Source organism: Carassius auratus, chromosome 9 (genome assembly GCF_003368295.1).
Source record: "Carassius auratus strain Wakin chromosome 9, ASM336829v1, whole genome shotgun sequence".
NCBI classification, from domain to species: Eukaryota; Metazoa; Chordata; class Actinopteri; order Cypriniformes; family Cyprinidae; genus Carassius; species Carassius auratus.
Genome location: NC_039251.1, coordinates 33,749,002 through 33,771,106, shown reverse-complemented (window position 1 = coordinate 33,771,106; position 22,105 = coordinate 33,749,002). Strand labels below are relative to the sequence as shown.

Genomic DNA, 22,105 nt, shown 5'->3' with positions numbered 1-22,105 from the left:
GGCCAATCTATCACAGCCTTAACCTTGTCAGGATCCATACATATTCCCTCAGATGAGACGATATATCCTAGGAAGGGAACCGACTGTGCATGGAATACGCATTTCTCCCCCTTGACAAAAGGAACATTCTCAAGTAATCATTGGAGCACTCGTCTGACGTGTTGCACATGTTCCTGGAGAGATGAAGAAAAAATCAGTATGTCATTCAGGTAAACATATATAAACTGATCTACCATGTCTCGCAACACGTCATTCACGAGTGCTTGGAAAACCCGCGGCGAGTTGGCGAGCCCGAATGGCATCACCAAATATTCAAAGTGCCCTCTAGGAGTGTTGAAGGTGGTTTTCCCCTCATCCCCTTCCTGATGCGGACCAAATGATAAGCATTACGTGAATCCAATTTTGTGAAGATGGATGCTCCCTGTAACCTCTCGAATGCTGAAGACTTCAACGGCAAAGGATAGGTATTCTTTACAGTGATGTTGTTCAGCTCTCGGTAACCAATACAAGGTCGCAGAGAACCATCCTTTTTATCAACAAAAAAGAATCCCACTCCCAATGGAGAAGAGGAAGGGCAGATGAACCTCGAAGCCAAGGAATCAGAAATGTATTTCTCCATGGCCTCCCTCTTTTCGGAATAGAAAGAGCGTAAAGCTTGCCTTTAGGCGGAGACTTACCTGGAACTAAGTCTATGGCACAGTCATAGGGATGATGCGGAGGGAGAGAAGCAGCACGGGACTTACTGAACACTTCTTTCAGGTCCAGGTACTCCGCGGGTACATTTGACAAAACCATGGTCTCCTCCTGAAAAACAGAAAAAGACACAGCAGGACAAGCAGAAACCAGACAAGACTCATGACAATTTTCACTCCACAAGGTGACAGTGTTGGAACCCCAATCCACTCGTGTATTGTGCTTGACCAACCAGGGATGACATAAAATGATGGGTGCTACAGGGGAGTCCACGAGGAGTAAGGACAGGGTTGCGGTGTGATTGCCTGAGGTGAGCAAGGTTATAGGTTCAGTGGTGTGGGTGACGTGTGGCAGTTCCTGGCCATTGAGTGAGGTGACATGGATGTGCAAGGACAGTGTCAATGAAATTACCTTCGGCTCCAGAGTCCAGAAGGGCATGACAGCTGTGAGTGTGGTTGCCCCACCGCAGTTTCACCGGAAGGAGAGTTGATGATGTAGTTGAGTACTTCCCAGCGGAGATCCCACCCGATAGTAGCCTCAAACTTACTAAGGGGGTGGCTCTTTTACCGGACATGTATGAAGGATATGACCTGAGCCACCGCAGTATAAGCACATTCCTCGGGACCTCTGCCTCTCTCTCTCCTCCCGGGATAGTCGAGCTGTACCCACCTGCATGGGTTCGTGAACGATGATGGGACCGACCATGTTCTATCGACTCGAGTTACCACTCTCCGGGGAGTTGAGAAGACATGAGTGACTGGCCTGTGCTCCTAGATGGTTAATCCGGGCATCGACACGGAGCGCCAAGGCGATGAGGCCATTGAGACTGGTTGGTAACTCGAGGAGGTAGATCTCCTTATGAACACGGTCGGCCAACCCATGCAGGAATCGATCCCACTGCGCCTCCTCGTTTCACTGGCACATGGCCACCAAGGTGCGGAACATGATGGAGTAATCCGCTACAGACAGGTCCTCGAGTTAAATAGTATTTAATGAAAGCAAACAAACAAAGAACATGAAGGCAGGGGAACTGGTGATTATTGACAGGGATGCACAGTCCAGGAAGAGGCAGAGCTCTCAGATGATCCATGGTGTGATGGTGAGCTGGCTGCAGGAGAGTGTGATACAGGAACTGCGGGGGAAGGAGCAATGAAGATAAGTGGTGTAATCCAGTGATGAGGTGAGTGGAAGGGGTTCCGGGAAGACAGGACAATCAACGACGAGAAACAAACACAAGGAAGGCAGAACATGAGACACAGACTAACTAACAACGCTCTGACAAACACAAGACGCTAGACAGGGCAATATATAGGGAAGGGTAATGAGTGGCAGCTGGTGCTGATGAACAATTAGCGGAGACGCCCACATGAAACAATCAGTGCTGACGCAAAACACACAAACTCCACCCACATAGTGCAAAACCCGAGATAGATGCTTCATCATCATCATCATGAAAGATTGCTGAATAGGGATAAAGTCAAACAAACCCGGCTGCACTAAATACTGTACTGAGATAAGCCATGATGACACTGAGAGAGAGAAAGAGAGAGAGAGATGATGGGGTGGAGGGTGAAGGAAAAAGAAAGAGAGAGAGAGAGAGAGAGAGAGAGAGAGAGATGGGGGATATGGAGGGGAGAGATCATCAAGATGTGACAATTGTGACAAGAGCTGAGAAAGTGTAGCTGCTCTGAACATCACGTGAATTTCTCCGTCTCTCTCTTGGCTCGCAGCTGACAGCTTAATGTGAGCCACATGCAATATTTATTCCCATCCACTGTCAGACTGTCTAGCTGTCCACAGGAGTACAAAGAATGTCACTTATTAGAATAAAAGCAGGGGAACCGGCGGTAATCAAGGACATATGTACATCAGCCGTCGCCTGGCCCTGGCGAGAGCGCTCACCTCATCTCTCTCCTCTCCGGCTCTGGTAACTAGCTCTCAGGAGCCATTTGTGGCTGTACTAAATTCATTTATTTATCTCATTAGTGCCGGCAGGCCACGGGACGCTCGCTGTGACATGTGCGTTTTGTTATAATGCTTATCACAGAACTAATAAACAACAGCGATCACCACGGCGCTGAGCGTCGCATGCTATCATTAGCCCTAATGAAAACACCTGTAGTTTGGAGAAAAAATCGCCCCATCCGGAGCCAAGACAGCAGAGGTGAGACAGAGCTCAGAGACAGACAAGTCTATAAGATAATAGATGTTCAGAGAGAGAGAGAGAGAGAGAGAGTCAGGATGTAGATCTGATGGAGGATTAAATTGCAACTCCATTATTACAAATGCATTTATATGTACTTATTTTTTATTTAGTATAAACACGTATGAAACTTACTATGAATATTATATTGAATAATGCACTACAGTTCATAATATAATCAAGTACTTAATGTGCTTTAGTATGTTAGTCAACACCTCAAAATAAATGTACTTCTTTAAAGCATGACAAAAATATTATTTAAAAAAAAAATATATAAAACTTGATATTATACATTTTATTATAGAGTCTACTTTTAAATGTACTTTGGTGTGTTAAGTCATGAAATTTTATTTAGTTTTATGTTAATATTATGATTTGATTTCTTTTAAAACGTACTATTTTTTAAAGCAGTCAAGATTAGAACTACACCACTAGTGGACATTCAATGTAATTACATGCCCTTCTTCGAAATAAAAAGCCCAAGGGTGTGACGCTCCATCATGTCAGCAAAAGTTCAGGAATTTGGGATTTGGTTAAAGGCATCCATTGAGAAATGAGAAATATGTCAGAACACAATTCATAACGCAATTCTTCATTTTCAGTGTAGCTGAAAAAAATGGACACTATAGTGGACATTAGAGTAAACTTTTCAAAAATGAGTCAACCACTGTTTTGGTGAAGCGGTAGTTTGAAGAAAATCTTGCTGAGCAAACCAATTCAAGATTGTTAGGCAACATATTCGCAGCTAGCTGACAAAGAAGTGAACTTATAGTACAAACAGATAATAAAACTTAATAAGATAAATGGAGCACACTTGTTTTGATGTGCTGACTAAAGCACATATAAACTACAATGTGTGTTAACTATAAAGTAACCATACTAAGTGACAATTTAATGATCACAAATAGGTAATTACAAATATATTTAAATATACAACAAAAAGTTTCAGTGGAAATGACTTTAAATATTTTAGTTTACTGTAAAAGCTTGTCAGTACATTCAGCCGTATAGCTATTTTGTAATAGAACTCAATAGAAAAACTCAATAGAAGTAATTATGAAATTACATTTAAAGATGTACTCAATTCCTACTAAATGTTTCAAACAAACACTCTAAAGTTCAGATCATTGGAAAAACTATAAAAAGTTTTCATTTAATTGTAAATAGCGTTTAAGCTAGTGTTTCAAAACATTGCATTCAGTTTGACTTACAGTAAGTATATTCTTTTAAAAGTATGTTTTTTTCTATTATTTAATATTTGGGAGAAACTCTATTGTAATATTGAGGTTTGTTATTGTCAAGAGTAATTGAGTAAGAGTAAGCATTTATTTTTATTTTTTTACTTGTATAGAGTGTGTTTCTAGCATTTTTCCAGATTTGCATGTGGATGGACGCAAATCAAAGTCTGGCAAGGTGAACAACTGCAACAAAATCTCTCTGTGAGCTGAGACTGATTCTGTGTTTCCTGCAGTACTGGGGGTGGATTTGAGTTTCTGAAAGCTGTGATCAGTATCTGCTGCCTGTGAGCAGGTGAACGCTGCACTCATCAGTGCTGAAATCAATCATACTGGCAGAGTATTTACCTCAACAACACACACAAACACTCCACTCAACATCACAGCTGATAACACTGGTACAAACACCTTGATGGACACACACACACACACACACACACACACACATGCACAGTCACACACTCACTCACAAGCACACTCACGCAACTCTGTGTCTATTAGCTTTTAATCTATTAAAGACAAACTTAATGCATTATAACATATTAATAACACAGTCATATACGCCTTATACAGTGCAAAACATTATCATACAGTACTTCTGAATGTTTTCCGTCTTTATATTGTATGTTACATTATTAATTGTGACTATAGTTATAATAGATTAGAATATGTGGAAATACCTAAAAGTGTAAAGCATTATAACACAAGATTAACACTCAGTTATTACATGTAATAATACAAGATCAGCGTAAACAAGAATACATTTTATAATGTGCATTATATATATATAGTATAAAGGTATAGTGCATTATAATATACATTAAAGTTTAGAAGTTTGGCGTCTGTAATATTCAATATATTTTATATTTTTAAAGACATTAACAGTTAGATTCAGCAAGGATGCATTTATCTAATCAAAAGTGACAGTACAAGGCTTTTACATTTCAACAAAAATGTATTTGTCTTTCAAATAAATGCTGTTCTTTTGAGCCATTTATCCTGAAGTCCTGAAAAAAAAGTATCACCGTTTCCACACACACAGTGGCGGCCAAAAAGATTTGTAGTATTTTCACCAGCTAGAAAATGCTTGTATGTCAGCTATTTCTATCTTATACAGTCGTGAAAACACACACACACACTCCCAAAGCACTTTATTAATGCCATCTGCTTCTGTTTATGCTCCGTGTCAGTCGTCTCATTTCTTGATCTCCAGCCTCAATCCCGGTGTTCAGCAGGGACCCGCGCTCCTCATGGGAACGAGAGGCCTGTTTTCCTTCAGGATAGCTCAGACCCACGAGGTGTCACAGTGTGTGGACCCTCAGACATCTTCCCAGCATCTCTCTCGTACAGCTGAAAGTGACTGAAGCGACCGGAAACAGCAGCTCCTCGATCCTTGCATGGAGCCCGTGGTTTTTCACTCTATAAAGTCTCCTCTGGTTGGCCGAGGCTTCAGGACCAGTAGCTCGGATGACAGGAGTTTTGTGTTCTCTGTTTGCAACGTGTCCTGTGCCACTAAACACTTCAGAGACTGATGACAGATGTGGATCAAGCTCATATTCAGCATCTGGATAGAGTTTTGCTTTATTCTACAGATGAAAAGCTGTATTTAGAACATGCCATTTCAATAAAATAATTATTTAATAATTCATAAAATCATAGTCAAATGTGTCAGATATAGCCAAAGTGGCTTATTTTCTTATGTAGACCTAAAGCAGATTGAATGAATGAATGAAAACATGAATAATTTTTTTTAACACTAATATTCCTATAAATGCTCAAAATTTAGTTGTAAATGTTTTACTTTTTTTTGTTGTTTTTTTTGAGAGAGAAACCACAGTGACTTAATATTTGTAATATCTTTTATTTGTATTCGGTGTATATTCCAGTCATGGATTACTGTAAATGATAGCTAAATAAAACACTATTCTAAATAGTCATATATTTACTATTTTAGACACACTAATTATTAGTTGTTGTTGTTGTTTTTATGAACCACCTTTATTAAAGAAAAAGAACATATAATTATTATATAACTGCAATGTGATGCACTATTTTTCCAAAGTTTTGGGGTGGATTTGTTTGGCATTTGGCAAAGTCCCTTATGCTGCATTTATGTAGTAATATAAGACAGTAATATTGTGAAGAACCATTAAAACTAACTGAATATTTGAATGCTGTGTAAAATGTCATGTGTTCCTGTGATCAAATCTAAATGTTCAGTGTCATTAGAGCCTCATTTTTCTTTAGAAATCATTTCAATATGCTGATTTGAAACATTTCTGATTATCAATGTCATATTTTTATGGAAAGCTTGCAACAATATTTTTCAGTATTCTTTAGTGAATAGAACGTTCCAAAGAACTGTCTCTATTTGAAATCAAAATATTTTATAACAATGTAAAATTATTTGATCAAAATACATTATTGCTGAGCATCTTTAAAAAGTGGCAGTGTGTATTGTATTTTATTAATCTCCTTCTTTCACCTGAGAACGACTGGGGACAATTTTGTCCCCAAACTATAGTTAAGTTGCCCCCCCCTTCACACATATTAATGCACAAGTATTTTATGTGAGGCTTCCTGCTAAGATAGTCGTTGTGAGGCATTAGTGCTGCGGCATTCAGTTGGACTCAATGTCCTTTCCCTGTCTCTTAAAGGTCAACACACCTACTCAAGACACACCAATTTACCTCTCGAGTACATTAGAAAGCAGCTGCCCGCGCTGGAGGGGCTCACATTTACACAGTAAAACCCCGGCCAGACATCTGCTGCAAATGAACTAACCCAAAGAAAAGATGTCAGCTGCATATAAAGGTTAAATCTTATAAATAATGCTCCAGAAATGCCTTTTAATTGATTAACTACTACTTCATGCCACTGTGTAATCAGCTGAGTTTGAAGCTTTCTATAGGACAGACAGATTCGTTCCACTAGTACTAGTACAGTGTACACTTAAAAACTGACTGGATTGAGAAGTACACTAACAAAAATAGATCTATGTATACATTTCTGTATGAAACTGGAACTCAAGTTGTTCCTTTAACACTGTTTACAAGCATCCCATGTGAAGTTTGTTGAGTAAATGCATGAGCAGAGCTGAAATCAAGACAAAGAAAAGCTTTTTGATGCATGTCACCTATTTTGGTTTCAACATGTTTCTCACTAGTAGCCTATTATAACCTAAAATGTGGATAATATCAATAATTAAGAGACTGCTTTTGAACATGTAGCATGGCAGAACCATAGTATTCTTGCTATATATAAAATGGTATACAGTAGTGATTCAGTACCATGTTATTTCCATCTGATACCTTCACTTTACCGTGGTACCAGAGAGAGACAGCATCTGTCGTGAAGTCTTGATCTCAGAATACCTCTCAGTCATAAAGATGACAAATACGGCCCTCATCATTTTTTACGAGCGGAGATGTGCGCGCAGCAGCAGGGCTGGAGGGAAGAACAGAAGAGCGGAAGAAAGAGAGAGCTGTGTGAAACATCACTCGTCCTGGCCGTCTTTGATCTTCTTACCGTAATTACATTCACATCCAAACGAGCATCTAGCCTCAGACTTCAAACATGCACATGGACACATTCTCAAACACACAACACTTATATAGCGATAAAATGCTCTGAACACGTTCAGCCAGGTAACCTGAACATAATTCAGTAACATCGTCTGTATTAAAAGGTTTGTTATTTAAGTCGAAAATATAAACAGTTTAAATCACTATATTAGATTACGCCTTAAAGCCCATTTTTATAGCTAAAACTCTTTTTGGATGTCATCAAGGGTAGAATCATAAATAAATAAAGCAATATGAAAAGAAGAGAAAATTCAAATATTCAAAATGCTTTATAATATACACAACCAGTGTTTAAATGTTTAAATCAGTACAATTATTTAATGTTTCTGAAAGAAGTCTCTTATGCATTTCAAAGTTGTATTTATTTGATTAAAAATACAGTTAAATTATTAATACTGTGAAACATTATTACAGTTTAAAAGAATATTCGAATGTATTTTAAAATGTGTTTTTCTTTCTTGTGATGGCAAATAATATATGTGTGTGTGTGTGTGTTTTCTGTTAGGATTACTCCTTAAATATAATGAGCTTTATATAGGAGCGATAGAAGTAATTCTCTTTTGAATGGAATATGATGTATTATATTCTTGTATGTGTACTGGCAAATGAAAGTGTTTATCATCAGCTGTTTCTGACCTTGAAATCAAGCAATCAAGCGAATATGATGGAAGATATCATGCTAAAATCAATATAATAAATAAATGATACCAAATGAGACATACACATGCTTGTAAAAAAATTAACTGAAACTTATTTCACAAAGTATTTATTGAAGAAACACTCAAATATATCTGTAAAAGGATGATAGGCCTCATTTATTAAACACAAGCAGAATTAATTAATCTTTATAAAACAATTCTTATGCACAAACATTAAAATCGGGTTTAGAAATGATTAATACAGAATTGTTTTGTACATGACTCTATTTTTCCTGATAAATCGGCTGATATCAGTGCTTCCTCTGCAGGGTACATGCTACTGTTTAGCAAACAAGTATTAGATTCTCCATGAGTCCCTCTCTGTGTGATGTGAGAAAAATAACAGCCCTCAAACTCCTCCTGCTCCTCGACAAAACTGCTGCAGAGACCTGTGCTGTGCATCACATTTATTACTGTTCTGTCATGAGGATCAGTATTGGGGAGCAAAACCAGCCTAATCTCACCAGAAACCAGCTGGTTTTCATGCAGACATTTGTTGAAGGAGCAATCTACAAAAATGCATGACGGTCCCCCTTGGTCTCTGGGTTGTATGAAAACAAAAGAGATTGTAAGAATTCATATGAATAACCCAGGATATCACCAAAATGCAAAATAGTTATGAATTCCTGTGAGACTGTATCTGAGCAAAACCTATTTCTACATCAGAAAGTATAGGTTATGATTGGGATGGTATTGCTAGTATGCATGAAGAGTGTTTACTGCTTTGCCTATACTTTGCCATTGCAATCAGTAAGTGAGTGAAGGAAGGAGATTCAGTTCATTTGCTCTTTTGCGCACTTCACATTGGGGTAAAATAAAATATTGTTTTGCCTACTGAAAATACACATATTGCGCAAAGGTTTTTTTTTTTTTTTTTTTTTAAATATAAGTCATGTTTTTAATATCTGAAATGTGCTGCGTCTTAATGTGCCAGTTAACGTCAAGCACTCGTCGAATGAGAGCACTACTTGAGCCCGAGATATTTTCTATAGTTTATTCCTGATGAGTCGATAGATTCTGCTCAGCTTTCAATAAATTAGTTTAGGCTTGCTGTTTAGAATTAATGTTGTTTATAATGCATATCATTATAATATAATTTTTCTTTGCTATACATTACTGGTCTGTTCTGAACAATACATTTAGGTGGTGTTTACATGATAGTGGTAAAAAAATAAAAATAAAAGTTTTATGCGTTTTGACCATTTATTTGGCCATTATGTTTTAGTCGTGATTGTGTGAAAAGGGATGTTTTTGATAACACTATACACTGTGTTGTGTATTTGGTGTAATGTCATGTGTTAACATGATCTAGGTTTTTTTTCCACATACCATACATAATTGTTGGCTCCTCTATGCCCCGCCTTTCTGAAACTCGCCATTTTTTACAAAGCGAATTGCTCTGAAAAGCGAAGTGTGCTCTGATTGGCCAGCTATCTAGTGCGTTGTGATTGGCCGAATGCCTCAAGCATATAACATATGAACATATTTGTAAGCACACTGTCTCCACAACATGATTGCAGCAACAATACTACAGTGAGAATCTACTTTCTTTGTGAACATTTGGGTGGTGCTATGCAAATCTGCAAAAAAAAAAAAAGTATTGGGGGTTTGTTAGAACGAAACATTTTAGGAGGACGTGGACGAGTCTGAACTTTTAAAAAGAATATATCTTTGGGTTTGAGACTTTAGTTTTTGCAACTTTAGGTATCTTATATATGCACAAACATCTTGTAACAGTCAAAAGACAAAGGAAAACTTGAAATCGCATCATATGCCCCTGGGATCATAGTCTTATAGTAAGGTTAACCCTGTCTGCTTTAAACGTTTGAAAATTATTTACAGTTTATTAGAATTTAGGGAGCACTTTAGTATAGGGACCAATTCTCACTATTAACTAGATGCTTATTAGCATGCGTATTAACATATTCGCTGTTTATTTGTACTTATAATGCATGTTTTGCATGTTCATATTTTATATCCCTAATCCTACTCAAAATCTACACACAAAAACTATCTTACTAACTATTAATAAGCAGCAAATTAGTCGTTTATTGAGGCAAAAGCTGTGGTTAATGGTTCGTTAAGCGAGAATTGGAAATAAAGTTTGACCAAAATGTAGAGGAGTAATCAATTAATAGTTACACTACTTATTGCATTTTGAACAGAATATCTTGTAATCTGTAACTTATTACATTTCCTAAGTAACACCGGGTACTATTCTATTCCAAACATATCCATAGACATTTTATAGCAAAGGCATAACGTCAAGATCCAGCATGAGATGAGCGTCACAGGAATGTTGTGTGTTCCAGTCACTTCAAGAATGTTCACTACTCTTACAAACCTGTGAAAAGAACATCATTACAGCTGAAAGGCTATTAACAGAACTAACCCAACTGCTTCAGGTACACACACAAGAGAGGAAGATAATGAATGATCATGACTGCACTCATGCTCTCTTTCTCTCTGGCTCGTCTTAAAGGCTGAGATTGCAAGTTATCCGGCAGTTTACTTTGAATGCTTTTGCAGCGTGTCATCATGGTGGCCATGCGGAGGAGACTTCTGGCAACGGCCAAATAGCAGAGTGGCGTCTGAGAGGCAGACTGCAGCCATTAGCAGGCGGAGAGTAGTGTTTATTGTCCAATTAGAGGCAGGCAGATCTACCTGTAATCACCTGCTGCAGGTGTGATCCTCCTTTGGTGAACCGGCCATGGGAAGCCAGTCATCAGCTGTCAGAGATGAACTCTTTGATCTCCACATTGTTCGAGAGCAAGAAACGCCCGGAGCTTCTCCGGCTCTGAGACTTCACCTTTCCGCTACAAGCGCTCGGGCAGATTTATTGCACTTAGTACACTGTGAGACACACATACAGAGAAACAGACACGCCACATGGAGACGTCTTCCTGTCCGTGACGGATGCTCCAGAAGTCGTGAGTCACGTGATTAATTTGTTTCTCCGTCTGATGGAGACAGAGTTGCGCTCTTCTGCGAGGAGCGTTTGATCAGTCCTAAGTAAATCATTTCCTTTAGCTCTCAACACTGCTGTCAGACTGAAAAACAAATATGACAATATAATTTACTAGGGACAGGGTAGTGCTGACACACCAGAGGAGAAACAAGCATTCCTTGTACAGTATATGTGCTGTGTCTCATTCTGTCTCACTAGATCCCTATATGTAGTGAATCAGTATACAGCACTGTAGTGATTATGTATTTGTGTAGGTCAGTCTGGAAGCTCACATCACCCTGGTTTCCTAAACAATAGTCTTCACTTTCATACATTTTCATGCCTAAATGCCAGATGCGTAAACATGATTATAAATTAACTAAACCATAGTTGCATGACTTCAACATCACCACTTGTTGAATATCGTCTTTAATTGATACCTTTTCCCCCGAATGATTGAGTTCGAACACAATGAGGTGGTAAAAGTAGACTAGTGAGTTTGGTGTGACGACGTTAAATATGTTCAACAACCTCTGTAGTCCCATTTAGCCACTTGTTATCAAACTAAAAAAAACTAAAAAAAAAAAAACTACAAAGGGACATTACTGATGTATGTTAAATGTTAAAATAAAACCCACTAACTTCGGGATGATGGAATGGGAAGTGTTAAATACTTGTTTCTTAGTTTTGGCCTATAAAAATACGTCATCACTAAAGCTCTCTATATTGTGAACACATATCATTTGTATTTTTTTCTGGTGAGGTTTGTTTTTGTTATTGTGGATCTTGATTGTTAAAAAGCAGTGTCATCATGAAATATGAACTCAAAGGGATAGTTCACCCAAAAACAATTTTTTTATAATTTAATAAAATTGTATTAATTACTCACCCTCATGTTGTTCCTGTAAGTTGTTTCAACTTAAACATTTTTTACAGTGAATTTTTAGTTGCTTTGATTGGCTATTTAAAGATTTGGAGATTGAATATTAGGGGGAGGGCCTTTGTAAAGGGGTCATATGATGGGATTTCAAGTTTTCCTTCGTCTTTTGAGTGTTACAAGCTGTTTGTGAATAGATAAGACCAATATATAATGTTAGTAAATTTGCAATCACTAAAGGCTCAAATCCAAAGAGATGTTCTTTATAAAAGTTAATACTCGTCCATGCCCCCCTAAAACACTTTGTTTAAACACAAGGGAAGATTTGCATAACACCATACTTTGTTTGGTTTTCCAAAAGAGGACACAACTAGAAATCAGTGGTTAAGTTGTTTTTACAACACAGTTCCAGAATAGTTCAACCCAAATATTCCTGATCCTGGGAGAGTAGACTACAATGCCTGCTGTTCTGACTCACAGCCTGTAAGTATGTTTTCATAGTTAAAGGATTTGCCACTGATGAATAAAACATTAGTTTTGATCAGTGTAGAGTAGCGCTTGTTGTTTGTCATTTCTCAGATCACAAATGCAGACAGGGTTTTAAGTTTACGCAACGCAAAACACAACACGTAAAAAGACAACATAAGTCATTAAAATCCAATATTATTTCCCCACTGGATACAACCAATGCCTCGTTTGTAATGGGTTTTATTTGTTTTGTCTCGTAGCGCCAGGACTCAGCATCACGTAGAGAAAGGGGCGTAACATTTCCTTCACACGCATGAAGTATTTGGCCAATCACAAAGCACTGGACAGCTGGCCAATCAGAGCACACCTCACTTTTCAGAACGATAAGCTTTGTAAAAATCAACGCTTTCAAAAAGGTGAGAATAGAGGAGAAACAATAGTGTACAGTATGTGCAAAATAATGTTTTTTTTAACCTTAAGCCTCATAAATACATTGCATTACACTAAATACACAACATAATGTTCTTTTTAGCAACATCATATGACCCCTCTTCATTCATGGTTAGCATGGTTAGACCACTGAAAGATGCCAGCTAACAAATGTAACATTTGGCGTAATTTGTCATTTATAATTTTTGGGGGGAAGGACTTGTCCCCCACAGTGTCTATGGTGGTTACAGCCCTGGGTTGTAGACACACTCAGACGATGCCTAAAAACTGAAAAATGCTAGCAGGAATGTAACAAATGACATCAGAGTGCACAGTTTGCATAACATCCTATCTAACTTGCCTTCATCTGGTTGGAGTTTGAAGACCTAATAGTTCCTTCACCGCCTACGACATCCCACAATCCTGTGCGTTTGCTTCAGCAGTAATTAAAAAAAGGGGCCAAAAACTTTTTCCATCCTATTTGTACTGCTACTAAACATTGTAGCCAGTGAATATGTCCTTTGTTACCTCATCTGAACTTGTTCTAGATCAGTTAACAGTGCGATATGGTGCCTTGTTTCCTTACGACGAGACTGTTTAGTTACCGAGTGAGGCACAGGCCTTCGATTTCAGTGTTTGTCTGTACATCAGTCCATACTCTGGAGCTCTTGTTAGGAAGATAGGGTTTCACGAGGCCCTGTGGATATATGATGTGTGTAAACAGGTTCATTTAAATGATCAGATACAGTAAAAAGAAGAATGTCATTTTACATTAGGTCATCTATAAAGGAAGTAAGGTTTATTGCCACTTATTGGACACAGATGAGCCAATCAGAGGCCGATTTGCCTTCCCATTCAGGTTTAAATGGTGCATTATGGTAACACTTTTGCATTTGGTAACACTATTTTATGGGGTCCTAATTTATTGTTACTATTATATTAACAATAAATTATGCATAATTACATGCAAGTAACCCTAAGACAAACCCTAACCATATAGTAAGTACCTGTATTTAAATGTACAATATAACTCAGTACATACAAATTATTATAATTACACTGTAACAAGTTCACCTTAAACTAAAGTTTAAACCAATTTTGTCAAGTTGTTTCCTACATTGTTGTTACATGTACTTACTATTTATGTTTTTTCAGTTTTTTCAAGTGATATCCAAATATCATGATTTTATAAAAAATATAAAATGTGTTAACTTTTGGAAGCTTATGCAAATAAAGAGTCAAGCTGTAGTTACATACTGCATATTTTGGTAAATATAGTTGGATACCTGGTTATTCTGTGCACAGAAATTTGCATAGTGTACATACAGCAGAAATTGTAATGGTAGTATGTCATTCCAAACGTGATCCAACATGTTTGCCATCTACAATCTTCCTTGCTGTTTATCAGTAATGCATTATGGGCAATGTTGGTTAAGTATGACTTTTCTGAAATTAACTGACATGATTTTCTTGGAACGTCTCTCTCATGTGTTTCCAATTATGACAAAGTGTTTCACCAAACAAATAACAGTAAGAGTGTAACCACACAGTAAATAATGCGGCTCTCCATTTAAATACTGTGACTCTTGCATGTCACCTTTCTAATTTTGTAAGATGTATTTTATGTGGTCAGAAACCTCTGATGTCTATAAGCGAGAAAATATGTAAATCTAAAATAAATGAGTGCAGCCATTCACAATGTACTTGGCAGTACAATAACCAAAAATACCAATTCTCACCCACAAAAATCTAAAATTTAAGCAGCAGAATGCTTAGCTAATATATTTTGTCAGTCATAACTCAAATATTGGGCTGAAATCAAGCAAATGAAATTAACACAACATGTTCAAAATGTTTTCCCAACACTTTAAACATCTTTACAGAAGGGCATCAGAATCCAGACATAACCAAAGACTGAAGAAAAACACGATCATGCTCAAACGAGATCATTCGCAGTGATTCATTGGTGTTTTCCATATGATCTGAATTACTGTGTTTGCTTCCAGTCCTCCAGAGCTTTTTGAGTCTTTTCAAGTTTTTGAGTCTCTTTTGGTCTTTGATATTGTATGGAAATGAGACATTTTAATGGGAAATGAAAACCATGTGAGCGCACAGCTGTGATGAGATGATCGGGGGCGGGGCTTAGTCTGGGTGGGGCGGGGTTTGTTGGTGCCACTTGAGGGAGGAGACCCTGAACATCATCATTCATCATCAGTGGCCTGCGGTAAAACACTGAGGGCACTAATGTTGGAGGTCACTTCCTACAGCTCAATAAACATGCTCAGTCAGTCTGTTCTGGGAACAGTGTTGCTTTTAGTCTAATTAGGTGAGCATCCAGCTAACATGCAGTTAAGTTGCTGACCGCAGCCTCGGGGTGAGACGCTCTTGTGAGTGAAAGGCAGCATTATATATTTAAAAAGAAAACTTATTGTATATAAAAATCAAAGAAAAACTAACTGGGAGAATACAATATTAATGAAATAAAAGACAACTTGAGTGTATTTAAAGTAGAGCTGTGCAAAAAATCTAATGTGAATTTCATGCGCATCTCATCAGTAGAGGCGCTCGTGTGATTAGAAGTACATCTCCAGCACGTGCGTTCAGATCAGGGTTGCCAGATTTTCAAAACAAATCCTTCCCACTTGTTTCTCAAAACTAGTACAAAACTAGCCCAATCGCGTTTCCAGGAGGTTCCCTGATAAAAATTGCATCCCGGGGTTAAAATACACGTTTTTTGGCAGGGTAGCCTTGGTAAAATTTACATTTTAGGGGCTAAACGGCACGTTTATTGGTATAGGGCTTGGGCGTCGTGACGTCATTACTTGGCGTGGCTGCCATGTTGATGGCCTCCTTTACTGCCACTCAGTCATCATCGGTACTCCACTCTTTGTTGGGAATTTCATATGGATCCAAACCATTAGTAGTGCCAATTTTGTCCACTGCATCCCAAGCCCTATTGGGGTCCCTTCAACCCATGGACATGTAAAACAACTGCAGACTTGGCAACACTGGTTCAGATGGAGCGGCATTTACGGCACAGAGCCGTAGTCGACCGAAAAGCAACACAAAATCGTTTTCAAAATCGACAAAGAATCGCCTGCAATTTTGAAATCGATTTTGTGTGGATTTTCGATGAACTACGGCTGTGTGTAGTAAAGGCCAACCAGCGTTGCCAAGTCTGTGGTTGTTTTTCATTTCAGCGGGTCGAAGCAACCCCATTACCAATAATGTGATGTTTAGCCCCTACAATGCAAATCTTACCAAGGGAAAAAAATTATTTTATCACCCGAAATGAAACGCTATTGGGCTAGTTTTGAGAAGTAATTGGGCAGGTTTTGTTTTAAATACATGGCAATCCTGATCTGAGCGCACGTGCTGGAGATATACTACTAATCACAGAAGTGTCTTTACTGACAAGATGCGTATGGAAATCGTATTCGATTTTTTTGCACAGCCCTAATTTAAAGTGAGACACTTTCATTAATGTTTCTTAAGACAACTTTAAAAAGTGCAATTTGTAATAAACGTCAAATTAAAAGTTACATTAGAGTACATTATAAATCGCTATGTTTTACAGTTTAGCTAAATGCGTTTAATGAACTTATATATCACATTTTTTTATACATATTGCATGTACTTTCTATAGTAATTATGCATAATTAAGTAACTAACCCTAATCCTATAAAAGGTACATGTTGTTAATCAATACTCTGTACTGGAACAACATCACTTTAAAATAAAGTGTAACCTACATTTTAATTGCAATTACAACTGACATGCATCTAAAAACATTACATTCAGTTTACACTTAATGACATTCTTTTAAACTATTTTACTATACAGTTTTACATAATGACATGCATATTTTACAAAATCCCTTTTTGTTTCTTTATGTGTACAACTTTTTTTAATGATGAAATATATGTTTTTTAAGTTGTTCTTTGCTGAAAGTCTCCACTGTAACTCAAATCTCATTCATATTCAAAACTGGAGATTCGTGACACATCGGCCAAGATTTAATGTCAGTGAGAGCGATGAGTTATGAGAGCTTCTGAAGGAAATATTGTTAGTAAAAAAAATAAAATGTAAGGGCCAACTTAGAGCAGCCTGAACATTTCCAATCGAGTTCCTCACAAGAAAGTCAGTGATGGGGATAAAAGAATTGTCATTGAACTATTGCTTTATTGATAAACTTTCAACAGGTCTTCATTTTAAGATCAAACATTTGATTTAGTTTCATGTGTTCAAACTTTTATCCTTGTGATGTGAAGCCACACTAAGACATGAAGCTCATCTGACGCACAGCAGGAAGAAGATATCTAGATTTTAGATCAATATCAAATGACGCAGATGTCATTAATTTTCTCACAAAAAAAAGGGAAAAAAAATACATAAAACATCCCCAGCAAGCCCAGCATGCACATTAGGTGCTGATTTGCATAGCAGAAGCTTTGCTCAAGCTCAAGATTTGGACTTTAAATGTAGATGAAACACAGAACCTGACGCGGGGAATTAATAATTTTGAGTGGAACATCAAAGGCTCACGTCCTCTCTGCTCCAGCGGGGACAGCAGCGGCCGCGTCTTCCTTCTGCACGTTACGTCCTGTTTGGGATTAGAGACCAATGAAGAAGAAGCCATTAGAGAAGATGAAAAAGAGTTTCAAAACAGCAGGATGCTGGGTAATTATTTCCTAAATGCACGACATCCTGATGTTGCACTGAACAATGTGGCTCCCTTGTGGTGCGCACGGCACAGGTATGACAGAGATGGCATGCACACACACACACACACACACTTCTTTAAAATGAAAAGCAGATGCTTGACCGCAGAAACAACACAGTCTGTGTAAACAACACAAATGCTTGTTTTCTTGTTAAATGTGTACTTATCAGACTACAATGTTGCGCTAAAGTATTAGTGTGACAAACTACATTGCTGAGGCTTCAGTGGTTATGCAGTGGGGTAAACGTGGTAAAAGTAGGGTAAAACCTTAAGGCGGAAGTGCAGAATGACAGTTTGTCATACAATTTGTTGTAAAAGTTGTCTATGGATGAAGCCATTCTAAAATCGCTCATATAGAAATGTGTTCAGATAAATTCTGTGTCAAAACAAAACATGTTGTTTTGCATGGCAGGTGTAAATGGTCTAAAGTGAGACTAACGAACCTTATGAGTTGGCAGAAACATGGTTTGTTATAAAGGACTTGTAGCTCAAAAAAGGAAAATGTTAGATTAATTTGATTTGTGATCCATTTAATGGGTGTTAAATGACAGAAGTGGCTCAGAAGGTTGTAACAGGACTAGATCGCACAGACCCATTAATATGAACACAATGGAATAGTATGAAAGATGGAATTTGACACAATTCTAATAACAAGTAACAAAAACATACTTTCTGTTCCTATGTGTTTTAATTAATTGCACAGAGTTGTTTGATGTATTTCTACATTTCTTTCGAATTGTATTTGTCATTTTGAATTAAATTGTTTCAAGTTAAATAAAAATTGGGGTGGTGTTCTGATGATTATTTACAATATTAAAATTTGCTTACCAAAATAAATTCACACACAATTTGTAACAAATAAGATCAAATAAACAAAAAAGAAAACAAACATTAAAATATATATTTAAAATAAATAATTAAAATAAAACAACACTAACCAATAATTAATTTCTTGAATTATATATATCGAACAAAATTGTACTTATTAACATGATTACACACTTTTCCAATTCTTACTATTAACTAACTACAACTTTAACCTCAAAAAACGCCAAATGTTCTGCTTATTAATAGTCTAAAATAAGATCATGCAGAATAAAACATTAATATGTGCTTTATAATAACTAATAAACAGCCAACATGCTAGTAATATGCATCCTAATAAGCAAATAATTCATAGTGAGAATAAATAGTGAGAATTGAATACAAATAAAAAAACAAATTCAAAATATTAATCTCGAGGATACTAAACACTGTATATTAATGACATGTTTATGTATTTTTCCATATTGCACTCGTCACCATTTAATAAAAGCAATGATTAACTTATGTTTTTACCATGTGATTGTACCATGATTTAGTGAGTTAGTCATTGTGCCGTGTCTGTGTACACAACTCGCTGTAACGCACATCCTCTCATGGTTTATTGCTTCAATAAAGATGTAGAGAGTGTTATGACGCCGTACCGCAGAAATAAGCAGAACACATTCACTCAGTTCTTGTCAACTTAACCTCCCCTTCATAAAAACATTCAAAGAAAGACCCCTCCTCCAAGCACTCTTCCCCACACTTCACAATCCCTCGCTCCATTTGAAAGGAGGAGAGGATAGAGAGGCTGCCACTGCCTCACTTACACAAAGACTCAGTGACCCCCAACCGGTTACATTCACTCTGCCCGCGGCTCTCTCCGCAGGAATTCAAAAGACCTTTTAGCCGTGCGGACCGAACACGGGCCACCCTTTCCTCCCCTTTCTCTCTCTCTCTCTCGCTCAGATTAATCATGTGTGAAATGGAGGCTGCTAACTGCCGATGTCACAGGTTGAGTTTGTGCCAGGTTGGGCTCGTCGCCGAGCGGTAGCGCTCCGTTAGGCAGGTGTTAATAAAGACTAATGGGTCCACCGGGGTCAGATGTGCTTACATGCATGCAGTGACGCGCTAGATCACATGCAAGCACAGTTAGATCAGCGTTTGACTAGACGTGTAGGAGATCCTGGGTTTATTGTTTGCTTTCTTGCTCTCAGTCTCAGACGGGCTGCCGTGACCCACTCTGATCTCCAGTAATTTGAATGTGAATGCAGAGGTTATGTATTGTTCTGTAATTGGAGGTACTGAAATTAGGCCTGGTGAATGCCGTATTATCACACCCGATTCAGTCATTACTGCATCTGATCACGGCTCACTGGAGATAATATCCTCCAACCTCAAATCACACTTCTCCATCATCTCAAACAGACTTAACTGCTGCTAAAACATGCATTGAACTGATAAATATAGAAATATTATATCATGTGCTGTGAATGAGGGGTAAAACAATCTCTTAAGAGTGTGTAAGTAGCTTTTTCCCCTCGCAATTTCTTAGCAGAAACAAAAATGAGCCAGCTGCTGATATACAATAATAGAGCTATAAAATGACTACAAACAATGGCATCCATACTGAAACTATAAAATCACAGGCTTTGGGTATATTGGCAAATCTGAGCACTTTTTAAGACATTCTGAGATCTTTTCTGATATAGGAGTCACATGTGAATTTAACAGGGCCTTTTTCTCGGCATCAAACTCAAGAGGTTTGAGTTTGCTTTCCTTTAATCATATTGAAGAAACAATGAGATTCCCAAGAGGAAAATATTATTGCTTAGAAATTGTACTTTCATAGTTTATAATGGAGCTCATTTTTGATGTTTCGTCTTGTTGACATACAGTTAAAGTCATAAAGTGAATATAAACATACGTTTGGTAATATGCCCATTTATTATAATCTTTTACTAAACAGGTTTCACAGTGATTCCATGGAAGAATCATTTTTGTTTTCCCATAGAAACTTTCAGTGAAAAGTTCTAAATGTTCCTTGGTTTTCTTAGTGCTTAAAACATTTAAACCCAAAGATTCTTCAGATTTTAGAAATCTGTAAAGCTTTTATCCCGTATAAAGATTATTTTGTGGAAGGGAAAGATTACATAAATGTTGAAGTTCTTCAAGGAACCACAGATGCCATTCAAGCTCAGATCATTTCTGTCTCAGAAGAAATTGATGCAAATTTGTACTGAGAATTGTTTATATTGAGGGAAGTTTATAATGAAATTATATTGTCCTCAAATTAAAGCATACTTTGAGACATTGCAAAAATTCTACAAGTTATATGTGAGATAGCAAGGTCTTTTCATAGGACAAAAAATAATCTAAGAAACATGACACATTAGTAAGCTTCGTCTGCTGTTCTCTAAGAAAAACAGCTGAGATAATAAATAGGTGTAATCTGCCATATCGTTCTTTCTTATGTGAACATTATGCAAATATATGTCAAACCAGTACAGTTGAAGCTAACTACAGTTAAGTGGAAAACAGAAAAGGCATATTGTATATGAAATATATGGCACAATCTGGAGGAAAGGGTTTGAAAGATGTTGTTCTTGGTTGCTCTCTGACACCCCCAGAGACGGCAGTCTTCTGAATGTGTCAAATCTCTCTTTCAGTCTTTAAGAAATTAATTACCGCTCCTCCTCCTTTCCTCTGCAGCGCTTTTGATAGGGCCTTTTTCTGTGCTATCTAAAGAGGCTCTTCCATAGATTTCACTTGGCACCAAGTGCACACAACATTCGGCAAGAAGTAATGTAGATCATTTTTATTCATTGCCTCAAATTGTCAGCAATTATGTGCGTCAGTGGCCACCTGCTTGTTCTGAATGGCAGCGGGTCTGGCAGTGTGTGTGCATGTGTGTGTGTGTGTGAGGGGGGGGAAGGGGGGGATTACACTAACAAGAAGCGTACAAGGCCTCCAGTCGCAGGTGAAATGGCCCTTCTTGTTAGTATAATGAGTGGTCAGAGGCTGTGTGTGCCCAGGCTGGAACAGGCCAGTTGAAAAGCAGGATTACCAGCCCCCGCCCCCCCACAACACACACACTCCCGTACAAACCGGGGTCAAGGCAGACGCTGGCCTCAACACGGCTGGCACACGACAGAACAGAGGCAGGCCGCTTTATCCCAGTGTTTAAAAGACTCACACACACACACACACTGCTGCTTCATTACCCAGCAAATGTTTTCATTCTCTCCTGCAGCCTAACACATGTGTTCGATCTGAATATATATAGACAGAATGACAAAGAAATAAACATACAGAAATAAAGAATGGTAGAATGAACAATAAAATTATAGAACATTAGATAGATAGATAGATAGATAGATAGATAGATAGATAGATAGATAGATAGATAGATAGATAGATAGATAGATAGATAGATAGATAGAT

The 22,105-nt window shown here is 37.7% G+C and overlaps 1 long non-coding RNA gene across 1 annotated transcript in view; it reads right to left on the bottom strand.

Annotated features, from left to right (window-relative positions):
* Positions 1-17,296: 17,296 nt before the first annotated feature.
* The window catches only part of LOC113109113 (uncharacterized), a 32,651-nt gene continuing 27,842 nt past the window's right edge, over positions 17,297-22,105 (bottom strand). Inside the window, exon 3 of the long non-coding RNA XR_003292844.1 lies at positions 17,297-17,737. This is a non-coding gene — a long non-coding RNA (uncharacterized LOC113109113). The remainder of the gene's footprint in view (positions 17,738-22,105) is intronic.